Here is a 16,387-nt window from a genome sequence, read left to right on the forward strand (position 1 = left end):
ACACACACAACATGACTGACACAAAACCAAGAAAATGAAAAGCTAAGCCACTGAACAGATCACACCTTCTACTCCTGAGCCCAGAGGCATATACCTTACTATTAAAACAAATTCAGTATACCACGTACCATGCACTGCACCCTTACCTCTGCCCCATCTTCCTTTCTTACCTGTTCTCTCCCCCCTTTACCATATTGTTTTCCCTATGAGAGTAGAGGTTTGGTTTAGTATAGTAAAGTGTAGGCAGAAGGAAGGGCAATTAAAGGAGGGCAGGTTTGAGTTTGCAATGCATGTGTTTTGTGGGTTTCTGTCATGTGTGCGCACGCCTACCCTTATTGCTAAACAATGAAAATATTTGTGTGCTAATTATGTAGGGGTTTTTTTAGTGCTTAATTGAATGAAAGGGTTGGATGAGGATGGGGGTTTCAATCTGTGGGAGAGCAAAGTGCAGCTCCTGATGGAGAATATTTTTGCTCTTGAATCCTTCTCAGTTGTTGAATAAAATCTGATAAAGAAGTAGAGCTACTATCAGATGTCCTATGTGTGCCCAACCCAAATTAGCCAATCAGCCTTGTGAGTGCAGGGCAGAATATTTCAGTTGTAACATAAATAATGGCTACAAATGATGCTACATCCAGCATTTAAAAAAAAAAATCCCCCAATGCTTCCCCATTGCATTCAGGATCTAACATTTTGTGTAGATAGATAATTCTTTTTTAAAAGAGATGTCAGTCAACAAAGAAAAGGATTTCCAAGGAATAAAATCAGTCAAAGCCTAAACTTAAAGACTTTCTGTTACAAATGTATGAAGAGAAGCCAAACAAAAATTGTTGAGAAAATTCACAACATGAAAATGAACCTGTGAGAAATGTCACACGGTTTGGACACTACTTTTTACAGTTAAATAGGAATTTATGCCCCATTTTAGAGCACAACCCTAATCGGATTTGTTATTAGCACCTCGATAATTATATATTTGTGCGTGTCTATAAGAAGGGAGACCATTAACTTTAATATATATTAAAAATACTACTGTACTTCATGTGTGTGTGTGTTATATGTTTATTAATGTATTGGACAAATTTAGGAACAAAGACCAAACCTCATGAAAACTTGGACTTATCTTTTTGAATAATATGGGTGTGATGCTAACAGTGAGAATTTTGGGTGCATGAGGAATGGAGAAACCGCTCACCTTCTTACTAAAGCTCACTTACTTTACCATTCTGTGATGTCAATCTCCTTATCAGCTTCTACTTGTTTAAAGTAGTCTCTTGAACACTTACCAACCATCGATTACTCTGGTGGTCTTAAACTCTAATTGGGCCGTATATGTAACTGTTAGATACTGTAAGTATTTCTGCTGCTTTCTTTTCGTTAACTGCTTTATGCCCATCCAATCAATTCCACTTCTTTTTATTTCTAGTCTTTCATTTTCATGTTGTAGATACAGTACTATGGATAAACATAGAAGGTTTGCATGGCAATATATTCATTTTGTCACTAGAATTTCCCATCTGAGTTCTATAAGCAAATGCCTGACTTCAACCAACCAAATCCCAGAATCACATTTATTATGAAGCAGCCTGTGAATCTCAAATTAAAATGTTGGCATTAACTTATTCTGAAGAAAATGTGAGGAATATAAAGACTAGTATCTTAGTATTTATAGCTATTGTTGTGCTCACTTCATCGTTAAAATAGAATGGTTTGTTTGGATGAATTTACTCTTTCAAAATCTTTTATTTTCACCTGTAACCTGTTCTTTAATATCCAGCACAGAGAACAATTGTTCGCATTACGAGTAGATTATATTGAGATTTAAAAAATATTTGTAATGAGTCCTACTGAGTGGCTGGAGAGCTAGGCCTGTCTACTTTTAGGAACATATAAACTCCAGAACTTTTTATTACAATTACACAAACCACTGCGATTAAAAATGTGTGTCTTTCTTTCTTGGAGGACATAGAGACAGAATTTATATCTAATGTGCTACTGGCCTTTACCCCAGAAAGAAACAACCAACGTATCTGTGCTGTTCAGGGGCACAGAAGATTAAAGAAAAGCACTGCTCATTCTAATGTTAGAATTTTTTTAACTGACTTTTTGTTAAAAACATTAAGTTAATTATCATGGGCAATCAAGAGTCCACTTGTGAATTCTTTTCTGTGTAATGGATAAAGCTAGTTCATAGTTCCAACAAAAAATGAGTTTCTATCACTATATCCTAATTTGGGAGCAGTCTTTTTTTCAAACCCTTCCTTCAGTTAAGTAGATGGACACAAAATCCATTTTTTTTTCTACGAACAGTTATAGAATAAAAATTTGGCGAGCAGGTGGGCTCTAATTTTTCTTGTCTGCCCTTTGGGGCTTTTTCAGAATAGTTTCTCAGTATACATGTAAGCTGTTCTTAGCCTTGCTGCTAAATGATTTAATTTTTCAAACTCTCAGATTTTATTAAATTTACATTTTTGTTCTTAGACTATAAACATGTACAAGACTGCTTTGAAACAATCTCTTTTTGGCAGATTTGAAATAAATCGCATCCAATCTATATTATATTAAGAATAAAATAATCAGACTTCATTTGTGAATTGGACTCCAAGGTTTAAGAAAATGTAGAATGGCAGGAGACTATGGCATAAGCAGTTGGAGACCAATTTAATGCCATATATTTTAAATGAAATGTTTGGTAGTGTATGGAACCTATAGCTTGATCAAAGCTGTGCACTATAAATAAAGAATTAGTGTTAATAGCTAGGATAGAACCAGATGATTCTAGTTCAATTTTTGTTAACAGTCAAATGAAATTCTCCTTCTGTTATTGCAGGAGTTTTAAGTTTTTTTTGTTTGTTTGGGTTTTTTTTGGTCTTCCTTGTTAAATTTCTCTTTCATTTGCCTCTCCCCTTTCCTCCTCCCTCCCTTCCAGGGGGGTATTCTTGAATCTTATTTAATAAGAGAAGGAACATGCATATATTCAGGTTATTAAGAATATGATTTCTTAACACAGACAAATATTATATTGTAAAATTGTAGGAACAAAAGTTGATCAAAACAAGCTCACTAGACATTTTGTTGTGGGTATTTTTTTCCTTTATTAAAATTTGCCTTATTTATTTGATTTTAGTTTTGAAAATATTTTCTGTCACAAGTTTGAAAATGATGATATTAAACCCCCAAGCTGCCAACTGATATTTTGATGACGACACAGCCACAGTAGAAAGGAAGTGAGGTTCATTTGTGTTCTTTCCAGTGAATGTTGACAAAATATTTTAACCAAACTGTTTTGCAGTGTTGAAATACTAAGAAACCCTAACCAAACTACCCTGCTCCCCAGATGTAACAAACAGCTGGTAACTATTCCAGAAAAGTAAATTTCTGCAGCTAACAACATTTAGAAAGTGTTACTGAACACAGCGAACTGTGGGTTTGATTTTCAAAAGTGCCTGTGTAAGTTAGAGTGTATTGACTTTGTGGCTCTTTAAGACCTGAGCTCTTTAAGTCACTTAGTTGCTATTTAAAATCCCACCCTATATCTCTTTAAATAAGTTTTGTCTTTTATAGATGTGTCTGCAGCTGAAAAAAAATTGTACTACTTTTACAGGATTTGGTTTGGGATACCAGCTTGAAACTTGTGCAAGTGGAAAGCACTTTTAAATGGCCCTTTAATCTCATTTAGGACTTGTCTGCACAGTTTTTGTACTGCTTAATCATATCTGCTTGATACTGGTATAGTTAAAGCAAAACAGTTTCCCTAGTGGTGGACACAGTTATACAGGTAGAAAGGTGCCTTTTATCAGTATAGCTTATTCCCATATGGGAAGGTGAATAAGCTTGGCTGGTGTAAGACACCTTTATACTGGTTTGACTGCATCTTCTGATTTAGGGCAGTGGCTCTCAACCTTTCCAGACTACTGTATCCCTTTCAGGAGTCTGGTTTGTCTTGCGTACCCCCCTACTTTCACCTCACTTAAAAACTACTTGCTTACAAAATCAGACATAAAAATACAGAAATGTCACAGCATGCTATTACTGAAAAAAGGCTTATGTTCTCATTTTAACATGTAGTTATAAAATAAATCAATTGGAATATAAATATTTTACTTACATTTCAGTATATAGTGTATATAGAGCAGTATAAACAAGTCATTGTATGAAATTGTAGTTTGTATTGACTTTGCTAGTGCTTTTTATGTAGCCTGTTGTAAAACTTGGGAAATAGCTAGATGAGTTGATGTATGCCCTGGACGACCTCTGCATACCTCCAGGGGTACATGTAGTTCTTTAAAACTTGAGCTCATGTACCCCTGGTTGAGAACCACTGATTTAGGATGCTTTTTTTTGTTTTTTAAATCGCGTTCCTATCTAAAATAATTAAATCAGGGCAAAAACTGTGTATAGACCGGGCCTTAGTGATTTGTGGGGGTTCTTAAACAATTAGGCCTAAGGTCATCTTAAAATATAAAACTAGTAGGACATTATTCTTTTGACTTCAGCATTCAGGCTAAACATGGCTGGTACTTCATGGCTGGTAACTACTTTTTACATGAGAGAAAAGATGGCTCAGTTGAATACAATAATGATAGATGATACCTTTTTCTTATGTAATGCTTTTCATCAATAGATCACAAAGTGCTTCCCAATCTTTAATGTATTTCTCCTCAGAACTCCCCTGTGAGGTAGGTCAGTGCTGCTATCCCTATTTTACTGATGGGGAACTGAGGCACAGAAAGGCTAAATGACTTGCCCAAAGTCAAATGGGAAGTGTGTGATAGAGCAGGGAATAAATATGTAGGACAAAAATTTCATCCTCTGGAAGTCTGTGGCCAATTCATCAGTGAATTGCAGTGTTGCAATTACATATGGGTGGATCGTAGAACAGGAAAGTGCTAAGATTAAAATAAAAAAGGGCTGTGTTATTTCAGTGTCTCCTGTTAGTTGCTTTTTCTGCTAGTCTCTTTCGTCTCCTCAACATGCAAGTTATACTTTCTTATACACTCACTAACTGTCAGGTTGTGCAAGTTAAATTGTTACCATTTACATCTGTTTATGACCCACTTAAACTACCATTTAAGTCATTGATGAATTTAGTTGAAACAGAATTCCTTACTCAGACCAAATTCCCATTGACTCCAGTTATGTATGCTCAAACTCTTAAAAGGACTTTAGAGTTGGACCCAATGTGAGCAAACATGGTGCTTTATTGGAATCAACTTGTGGCTTTAAACAGAAGCTGGCTTTAAAAAGAGCCCAACTAAGTGTATGAAAATCATTCATTTTAATTTCCTTTTTGTTATTGATTTTTAAGAGAAGCACATTAAAATATTATATCACAAATAAATGAGTTTGGGACAACTTAAAAGCTTCTGAGTGTTTGTAAAAGTTATTTTACAATGTGTGCTTATTTTCATATTTTAAGGACACTAGAACATACACCAGCTCTTCCAGGTGTGCTACAATACAAGAAGAGACTAAAAAACTGTTTTAACCTTGAGTGCAGTGTGTGCTGTAGTTACTGCTTCCAAAGGAATCTACTTAAATTCTTATTCTGGAACATAAATATCTATATTTGCCAAAAATCAAGTCACACCCTTAAATAAGATTTAAGGAAAGATGCTTTATAAATTGCTGAGTAGATTGTTTCCAAGCCTAGTATTCTTGCACACATTGGGTGTTTTTGATGAGAAAGAATAAGGGTTTTACTATAGAGATGTTTATTCTTTGGACATACTGAAAAATTCTCCCTTCACCACTGGGGCACGCTTAATATAGTAAGAGTAGGGTTTTTAATTTTGGGTACAAATTTTGTTATCTGGCTTATCTGTTCAGGAAATAAGAGATTGCAAGCAATGACTTGGCGTAGAAAAGGGAGGATTGGTGTTTACTTTCTAAAGAGAGAGATCGGTAAGATGAGTTGTGCCCTGTATGATGTTGTGTGAGAAGAAGAAAGTGGGAGTTCAGCACATCCTGCTTGCTGCAGCAATTATTAATCAGACATTTACTTTTTATAGGGCATTCACTTTCTCAATGAGAAGTCAAATGTTGGTTCATTAACCTCAGTAGAAGTTTACTACAATATTTTATATTTACCCATTGCTTATTCCACTAATACTGAGAGGGTAGGTGTTTGGGTTTTTTTTTAAGCACACTCATAAGCTATTGCAGTGAAAAGTTCATCACAAATTCAAGTCAGTGGGAGTTGAAGTCCTTATTCATAATGTGGGATTGGACCCCTAGTGAGCAAGAAGAATTTCAAAACTTAACAATATAAAATAGAGACAATTTGTCTGAAAACCAGAATCTCAGACAAGCCCCATACTTAAAGGTACAGAAGAAAAACAAATTGAATTTGGAATAAAAGAGTTGTTCTTTGAGTAGATGCAGCCGTGTATTCTGTGTGGGAGGACAGTGCCTCACACACTGGAGCCAGAGAATTTGCCTAGCAGTACCCATAGGGGTGGTGCTCATGCCCTGCGGCTGTAGCCCCTCCCTTGACTGTATAAGCCCTGATCCCTCAGTTCCATCTTACTGCCCATGGCCTAGAGTTGGAGTTCTGTGTGTTGTCTTCAGCTCACACTTTTGTCTCAGTTTGTGAGAACTTTTTCTTGTATGTTGTAGTGGTAGTACCTTAGATTTAGTTAAGTGTTTAATTTAGTATTAGCTAGAGCAGTTGGCTGCCCTGTATGATGCCCTCACCGGGGTTCAAGTATTGTCTGTCATGTAGTGGGGGTGGAGGTGCAGGTGAAGACATCCCTTACAGCAAGCTCCACATGAAGTGCTCGCTGTGCCTCTGTGAGGGACACGTTAGAGAGGTGCTCCATCTGCAGCACGTTCACAAAGATGAGAGGTGGTGAGAGATTTGTGGTTTGAAACAGTACCTTCTGGAGGAGGCCATGAGACTCACTTCGGCACTGAGCCGTTGTCTGATCAGCAGTTGCCTTTGGACCCAGTAAGTGATGCCACTCCACATTCAGGCGCTGGTGTTCCCCCACCCCGATTCACCTCCCTTTGGTGTGGTGAGGAAAAGGTCTCCTAAAACAAACTGGAACCATTCCAGAGCTCAGGGAGAGTCCCTCTCCTCTTGTAAGAGGAGTGTTGATCGGCACTATATTCCCTCCAGCATGCGAGTTGGAGCAGGTCTATCTAAGCATCCTCCAGTTAGAGCAGCGAGGGCCCGTATTGTTGACTCTGGCCATAGGGCATCTGAGTACCACCAATATCAGCGCCAGTGCCAACCGTCTCCACGCTGATGGCATACCAGGCAGCATCAGACCTGCTTTGCCTCTCAATCCCCGGATTCTTGGGCCACAGACTGTGGAGTTGAGGCCAGGCCCAGCACCAAAGGCCCCCTTAAATGCTGGGGCATCCTTCAGCACTGCCATTGTTTTGGCAGCAAATCCCATCATCAAGTTTGGTACTGGCCTTGGTGCCAGTGCCTCCCTCAGTGGCAAGTGGGACTATATCTCACTTGGTGTGATGGTGCTGATTCCTCATTTCTCTTCAGCACCAATGCTTCCTCTTTATTGGGCTTCAACCGAATCTGACTGGTTGTTTGCTCCATCAGGGCTGGCTCTTGGAACCAAATTGGCATCTGTCCTACAGGGGACTGGGACTTTGCCTACATGGCCTCCTTGGAATCGCTGGGACACTCCTGAGTCCCCTGAGGTCCTACTCTTCAAACCTGCTCTAGAGCAAGATCATTGCTCCTGAGAGTGGCTCCCGTGACCGCTGAATCTGTTCCCTCTGGTTCTGTGGGGCCCTTCCGACCGCATCCTGTGGTACAAGAATATTATCTGATGTTGACACAACAAAATGCCGCCGCCGCCTTCTCCTCCCCGGATAATTCTTCTGTGTGAGACTCTTCATCTTTATTGGAGTTTAAGGTGTATCAGGACTTCCTGAGGTATATGGCCATTGGCTTGGGTTTCCAGGCAGAATTCCTCCAGGAGAATACACGTATTCTCCAACCATCAGCAACAGGGAGAGTAGTCCTCCCAATAAATGAGACTCTTCTGGAGTCTACAAAGACCCTCTGGAATACCCCAAGTGTCCGCTGCTCACTGTGGTGAAGCATCTGAGAAATGATACTTGTTCCCACACAAGGGTCTGAGCATTTCTATTCCCACCTGGCCCCTAACTCCCTGGTGGTGACTGCAGCAAATGATGGGCTCGGCAGGAAAGATGTACATCTACACGCAAAGACAGCATTGCTCTTAAAATATGATTTTTGTCAATTTGGCAGCCATATCTAAATTGATGGTCAAGTTGTTTTAAGCCTCTAGGGCAGAGTTCAACATGTTCATTTTGGAGGGCTGTTTGGTGACCACAGTATCACTGCAGGCAGCCCTGGATGTGATGGATGCCTTGGCCAGGATTAGAGGAGGAACAATGTTCAGAGGCATTGCTTAACAGCAGGGGGCCCTCCACCAGGGTGGTCTATTTGGTCTAGTGGAAGGGGTTCTCCGTATGGTCATTAGCCCATGGAGTTCAATCAATGTGTGGTTATGTCCAGGAGGACATCTTTGGTAATGTTTACACCTTCAGTCTTGGCCTTGCACTTAGTTAATTGAGAATCCACCTGGTGTGATTTTGGCATTTCATCCACCTATCCATGGGAGGTCAGGGGTTTTCAAACCCCATGGTGGTGAGGTTCTTAAAAGGAGTCACTCATCTCCACTCACCAATTAAAAAGCTGGTTCCTTTGTGGGACCTTAATACTGTTTTAGTGACTCTTACGGGATTTTCATTAGAGCCTCTGGCAACTTTTCTCCCTTTTGTGTCAGAATACTGCCTGCCTTGTGGCGATATCGTCTGCAAGGAGAGTTTGCGAGTTACAATCTTTGATGGCGAAGCCTCCGTACACATAATTTTCCAAAGACAAAGTAACCCTGTGGCCACACCCTAAGTTTTTATCTAAGATGGTTTCCCAGTTTCATTTGAACCAAGGTTGTATATCTACAAGTGTTCTTCCCTAAGCCACATTCAACCCCATCTCACACTTTGTATGTCAGGCGATGTCTAGCTTTTTATCTGGACAGATCTAAACTTTTCTGTTCCTCACCATGTCTGTTTGTTCCATATACAGACCAAATGACCAGTTAAGTGATCTCTTTGCAGACAAATCTCCAGGTGGATAACTTTTTCCATATCATGACAGTATATGAAGTAGTCTAGGCTATGCCTCCTTAGAAGGTATTAGCTCATTCCATGAGAGCTCATATAATATCAACAGCATTTGTAAATGACTTTCTTCTATTGGACATTTCACCATGGCCACTTCATCCTCTATGCATATTTTTTCAAGTCACTATGCCACTATGGCTTGCATCCAGATCACATGCAAACTTTGGAAAGGCAGTCCTGCAGTCCTTCTTTATGTAGACTGCAAAAAGAAAAGGAGTACTTGTGGCACCTAGAGACTACCAAATTTATTAGAGCATAAGCTTTCGTGAGCTACAGCTCACTCACGAAAGCTTATGCTCTAATAAATTTGTTAGTCTCTAAGGTGCCACAAGTACTCCTTTCTTTTTGCGAATACAGATTAACACGGCTGCTACTCTGAAACCTGTCTTTATGTAGACTATAAGCCTCACGTCCTGAAATACATCTTTGCACATCTTAGAATAGACCCAGAATACACAACTGCATCTACCTGTAACGGTTGTCTTCGAGATGTGATGCGATGTGTATTCCACAACCCACCCTCCATCCCCTCTGCATTGGAGTCCGCACTTCTGGTGTTTGTGTAAAGCAACTGAGGGAATTGGGGCAGTACTGCCCTACATGGGCCAGGGGAGAGGATACTGTCTCAGGGCCTGAGTGTCACTCCTATGCTTATTGATAGGCAAAGTTCCTGGCTCTTGGCGCATAGGACGCGCACACCCAAACAGAATACATGTCTGCATCACATCTCGAAGAACAACAGTTACAGGAAGGTAACTGTATTATTTTCCCCCGGCCTTTCAGAATATAAGGGATTTATGGACTCACCTGTCAGCACCTATAATATGTCTAGGGTGACTGTGGGGAGTTCAAAGAAGATAGAACATTAGAAAATGCAAAAGGAAGCCTTCAACCTTGCCGATCAAGAACCTTGCAAAAAGGTTAACACCAGGAACAAGCATGCAGTTAACCGTAACCTTACACCTGCCTGTAAAGTTGTGCAGTACAATTATTATTTATTTTTATTTATGAAATTGTGCTTCTCACTGTACAGACATAAGGGCTTGTCACGAAATCCTGCTTCTAATGAAAAGCAGCCATTTCACGTTTATAACAAAGAAAAGACATCACAGGGAAGGAAGGATGTTTGCCTCCTATGCTGATTACAGGTCAACATTCTAATCAATAGGAAGATACACACGTGATTGACCAGTTCACTTAAGCAGTCAGTACTTAAAAGCAGTCAGTGCTAATATAAACTGTGGTTACTAGAACACCACACTGTCCCTAACTCTCACAAAAAGAGTGGAGATAGTGAATCCTGTCACTAAAATAGCAGTGTTTGAACAATTCCTGGATCGCTGTTTCTCCTGGTTCATTGCTTTTATTTAGCTAATGATATCTGTGCTAGATAGTAGAGTATAACTTTCTATTACCATAATTCTTAATAATAACACGATGTAAATCTATCAGAAAATAGGGAAAGCAACAAACAAATCCTATTGCTATGGAATAAATAGCAGTGTATCTGAAATCTCTAAAGGTTTCATTACAGAAGTTTTAGAGGAATTCTATTTAGTGACCCGTCATCAGCTATAGGTAAAAATTAATTTCAAACAGACATTACCTACAAGTTATCCATGTTTGCCTCATGCATAAAACATTAGCGTAGCTTTTGGTTGTAAGATCAGATTGGAAAAAAATTCTTCATTCTGAAAGGTAGGAATTTTTCTCCTTTTTTCTGACTTCTACTTGGGCTTTGAGGAAGAGAATATTGCAGATTGCAGGAATTCCAGTTAGAGCTAGTTCTAAACTGACCTGTCTTATAGTCAAATTGCCTAACACAATTTATAATCTGTTTTAGCAAGAGGGAGAGCTTGCTTCTGTGTATGTTTCTGATGTGGAAAATTTATTTTGAATCTAGTTTAGAACACTTATCTGGTACATACCAACTTGGAGTGGCTGATTTCTTGTATTTTGAAATGATGATGATTTTTTTGGGGGGGAAAAGTTAGTTCGGGTATCCCCTTAATGTGGTGTTTGGCTCTATGTAGAGTTTTTCAGGTCTAACAGTAGTTCCAAGAAACTGTCTTTCTTTGAATCTCCCCTCTCCACAGAAAACAAGAATTCAAAAGAGCAAATAAACATGACTGAGAATATCACGAACATGAGGAAAACTGAAAAAGGAACTCTTCAGAGTGGATCCTTCACAATACACATCAGGCTGTATCGCTTCCAACAAAAGTTGCAAGGATTGATTAAACCCTTTCAGATAGCGCTGACTCACTTGCAGTCCCTGTCCTTGAGCAGTTCAGGAAAGGTATGGGAGGTGCACTGAAGGCCAGATTAAGATGTGTTTGCAGAAATCAGTGGTTGAGTGAGGATGTTTTCCCAGTGTCTTGATAGTTCTGTGCTAGTACTATTAGTCTCACTTTCCCAAGCATTACATTCATGCATAAATTGAACATTTTGCTTCCATTCCACAACTTCCGATTTTATTTTCAGTCTTTCCTATCTTTTAAATATTTGTAAAGGTGCATTGTTAGATTTTTAAATCATTTAGATTTGCAAATGCAGATGCGTTTCAGTTGTATGCAAAAATGCTTGCACAAATGGCAGTTATAAGATGCATTTACAGGTCAGTTACCTGACTTGGATGTGCAATTGAGGCTTCATTCCAACAAATTGGCACAAAGTTTTACATCTAAACTGACCAAAAATGTGGCCCCCACTACAGCCCCCAACTCTCAAAATCTTATGGAAGAGATTATTTGATAGCGCATCAGTTTAGTTTTGATTTTGGGTAGTTACAGCAGGGATGAATTTCACTTCATGTAGAAGAGCAAGATAAGGACATATCCCTTCAGTGTTTTATGAACCAAAGTAATGCAGATATCTGTAAGTAAGACATGACATTTAGCTTACAGATAGTAAGTTTTGAAATAGTTCGGGGAGTTAAGAATTTACATTCTTTATTAATTATTAGATGTTATTAGTGTGTGACTAAGGAGCTGGGAAGCTCTAAGCATTCTTTTGAAGTAGTATATCCAAATTAGGATAAATATTTAAATAAATAAATTTAAATAAAGAAATCCAGAAATGTCTGGAAATGTCTGCTCTAATGAATTTTCTAAATACACAAATCACACTTATTAAAGCAGTGGATCTTTTAAATGTAAAAATATTATTACTTCTACACTGGGGAAAATCCATTCAGAATTATAACATTTTTGGAACAGGTCTCTCTGTTTTATTTGAGTTGGAAGTTTATATGAATAAAAAAATTGGGCTTGGAATAAGGTTTTAAAAGCCAGCTCTTCCCCTCTCCCCACCCCGCCTTTTTTTTGTATATATGCCAGTTTTCAATGAGAAGCATGTTCCCCTTTTAGCTTTGTTTAAAATGAACTATGTGTATAACAAGATTTGAAATTTATTTACAGTATGTTAGCACTGAGGACAGGTTGTTAAAGGGTATAAAATTATTAGTTTCACTTTATGGTGGCAGGGTTGGTTTTTTCCTCAAATTAATTGACATTATAGCAGAGAAGGGGAGTAAATTGCGGTATATAAAATTTTCTCTCCTTCATTTTAGTTTCACTTTAATGCAGCTAACAAACCCTACCTTTCAAGATCAGAAAAAAAATCTTCTATTGGGGTATTTCTCTTGACCCAAATAAGAAATATTATGGTAAAGTGTGTACCATTTACCCATGATGGGGCCTGCAGCTCTTGCTCACATACATAGTTTCATAGAATTATACAGAGCTATTCACAGGAATAAGGATGCAGAATTAGGTGCCAGGTTCCTAATGTGTGTTCTGCTGTCCTTAAGTCTTACTTTTACTCGTCCTTTCATGTATATTTGACTCCCGTATTATATATTTTTCTATTTCCTTGCCAAAATATATTGGCTTGTATACAAGCAAGACAAAATCTTTCTATTGGTATTTAAGAGCGAGTACCAAATTGTGTATTGTTTTATTATTACAACAGGACTTATGAACCAGAAATGATCATAAATGCACATTTTTTCTTAAGATACATATATTTTATCTGGGGAGAAAGCAGAGAGAGAGCTTGGGGAGTATTATCCCCCCCCACCACACACACAAAGCGCCATAGCAAGCTGTTTGCCAGAGAAGTGAACTCCTGTGAACAATCCTCTACAACCTGTATTCACTCAGAAAAGCTTGTGAAAACCGTGCTGTTCAACCATTAAGGGCCTGCTCTTGTTCCCATTGAACAAATCTGACGACTTCAAGGGGAGCAGGGCCAGTCCCTGTGATTAGAGCAAAGCAGCTCTGAAATCTCTGCATATTTATGCATTTGGAGATTTTTGTTTTTTCTTAGAGAGACCAGTTTTAAGAGGGAAGGAAGCTGGAAGAAATAACTTCACTCACCAGGTGGGTTTTTCTAAGCTCTCATAGCTGTAATTAAAATGGCTTGTCAGGAAAAACCTTTTCTCTTTTCTTGTTCTGTGCTACTCATTCCGGAAAAATAGCTGGCCACTTAAAAAATTTCTAAGTTTGAAGGACTAGCAGCAAAACTCAGTGTATTTTTTTAGGCAGAAGTGTAGAAATCTGGCTGAAGATTTCTTCCTCCCCCCGCCCCCGGGATGATTAATAGCCTTCAGTGATGAATGAGATATTTAAAAGGTGAACTTGCCAAATGGAGTGCTCGGGGTGGCAAACGCTGCCTTCTGCTGAAACTCACTTTAGCATATATGGACTTTTTAAAAAGAATACAGTGAATCCTCTGGTCACAATTACCAAGTAAAATAATAAAACCTTTGTAAGAATACATTTTCCATGTGTGGTGTCACTTTATAAACCTCTCCATGATCATTGCCACTGATTAAATGAATGGATGGATGGATTTCTATCCTATTTATCTGTGTTGTGTGAATTTTTCCTGAAAGACCAAACTTTCCATGTAAAATTGCAAGTTTTGTAATGAGGAAATTTGGGGCAAGGGGAGGGAAAAGGGGGGAGTAGCCATTTTGATGGTCCAGAATGGTTGTAGCAGTAGGTGGCCAGAAGAGCTGAAGTATTTGAGTTGCTGGACTCCAATATCAGAGTGGGGAGAAGCGGACAATTCTGGTTCTCCTGTCATCATAAACAAGATCAGGCTTAAGATATATAGAGCCTGATCCAAAATCAGTGGATTTCATTGACTTCTACCTGCTTTGGAGCAGGCCCATAATGGGAAAAGTGGCATCAGAAGAAAAGGCTTATGGGGATGACATGAAGCACTGGCAAATATATCCAAAGTCAGTGTTCTGTAACGAAAGAGAAGAAAAGAATATTTACAATCTACTGAAAATAGGATCGGGGGGAGAGATGTTATTGATGAGACCATGTCAAGCACTGAACTCTCTTCTTTGAGTTTTTACTCCAAATCACATGGGTCAGTTCCTTTATGTCTTCCTAAGTAAGTCAGAAAACATGATACTATTGAGTAGCAGTGATAGGACGGAATCCTCAACCCAGTATAGCTAAGGCTGTGTGTCTGTCATGAAAGTTACGGATTCCGTAACTTTCTGTGACCTCCATGACTTCTGCAGTGGCCGATGCTGGCTATGGGGCTGCCGAAGCCTGGGTTTGGGTGTGTGGGAGGGGGCTCATGGTTGGGGGTTGGGGTGCGGGGCGGCGTTTACCTCAGGGTGAATTTTTCTCAAAAGACCAAACTCTCCATGCAGTTCCTAGCCAATGGGAACTGCAGAGCCGGAGCTTGTGGCACCAGTGCGGGTCCCAGACTGCATGCTGCTTTCTGCCCCCCCCCAGCACCAGAGGGGGTACTGGACCACCCCCTCCAGCACCTGCAACACCCCCAGGCTGTCCCCCCCCAAGCACCCATGGCCCCCCACCCTAGTTTTAGTTAGGGGTATATAGTAAAAGTCATGGACAGGTCACGAGCTGTGAATTTTTGTTTACTGCCCATGACCTGTCCAATATAAATAATACCCCTGACTAAAACATAGCCTTAAATAGCATGCATTTTTGGGTTATTTGCTTGCCATGGTATGACTGTGCTATTGTTAGTGATAGTTTCAGGACATCATAAGGAAGATGTGAGGTCAATTCAGAGGTGATGTATGAGATGGAGTGAGCCACATATCAGTGAGGAGGTAGTAGGCAGGCTAAGTTTGTAACTTGCAGGCTAAAGTCCAGAAGAAGGTGTAAGAAGTTGTAAGTTAGCGTGTGTGTGTAGTGTGGGACTGCATGTGTCTTCTTACATCCTCCTGTCAGTTGTGTTTCCTGCTCTCCCCCGTCTTCTAGCTCTTTATGTAAATTACACCCACTTGGGGTCCCTTAGGCTAGTAAGATACTTTTACAACAACTCTGAATTTGTCCAGTGGAGTTAAAATCCTGTTCTGAATGGTCTTTTCTTCTTTTTCTTATGAATGTATCACTACAATTTCAACTCTTAAATTTCTTTATTATATCCATTATCATGAGCAAAAATATTTAAACTTTTTTTTCTGAAACACAATAATGTGTGGTTTTATGAACAATGCGAGAAAAGTCACTTTCAGCTGCCTTGTTTCACTTGATCCTTAAAACATCTGTTTACTCATAGTACCATTTATGTAAAGTGCTCAGATGCTATGGTGACAGTTGCCTTAGGAATGCGTATAATAATGATATGGTTTGAATCTTTGTATAGCTATCCTAGATTACATGTCTCTCTCTACAGATGACCTTATTGCTTTTTCAACCTGGCTACTTTTAAAGAAGTATGTTTTACTCCCTAGTCCTTATCTCTCTGAACTGCATTCTGAACACCCATCCCCTGCCTGAGCAGTGTGGTTTGCTTTGTGTGTGGTTCGTCCGTCCGTTCACTAGGGAATCTGAGTAGCATGGTACCTCTAAAACGCTCCACCCTCAAATGAAGGAGATTAATTTCCAATTGAAACAAGTTGAAGATGATGTCTCCTGGGATGCACTTTGTTTCAGTGAGTAAGCTCTATGCCAAACAGCGAAGGCACTGTTTTCCTGTCTGTGGGATGGGTTCCCTGGAGAGGGGGGGGTATGTCAGCAAGACTAGTCTAGGGTATGGGACAGAGGAGAGAGACACTGGAACAAAGATAGCTACATGACCCCAATCTCTTCTCTTCTCTCCCACAAATATGCTCTTGCGGCTGAGTGTGAAGATAAGGTGCCTGTCTCCTCTCCCTGCTCCTGCAGTGGCTCTTAATAGCATCCGCTCATGGCTGCAGGCTAAG

General features: G+C 39.5%; 1 protein-coding gene across 10 annotated transcripts in view; it reads left to right on the top strand.

The window, feature by feature from the left end:
• ZNF423 (zinc finger protein 423) overlaps window positions 1-16,387 on the top strand; it is a 324,001-nt gene that overhangs the window by 37,003 nt on the left and 270,611 nt on the right. For 2 of the 10 annotated variants that reach the window (XM_043494868.1, XM_043494869.1), the window contains exon 1: window positions 16,095-16,117. The exons of the other annotated variants lie outside the window; for them this stretch is intronic. The gene's annotated coding sequence lies outside the window, so the exon portion shown is untranslated. Of the gene's footprint in view, window positions 1-16,094; window positions 16,118-16,387 lie in introns of those variants that run through there. 10 annotated transcript variants of the gene reach the window in all.

The sequence above is a fragment of the Dermochelys coriacea genome, chromosome 12 (genome assembly GCF_009764565.3).
Source record: "Dermochelys coriacea isolate rDerCor1 chromosome 12, rDerCor1.pri.v4, whole genome shotgun sequence".
Classification (NCBI taxonomy): Eukaryota; Metazoa; Chordata; order Testudines; family Dermochelyidae; genus Dermochelys; species Dermochelys coriacea.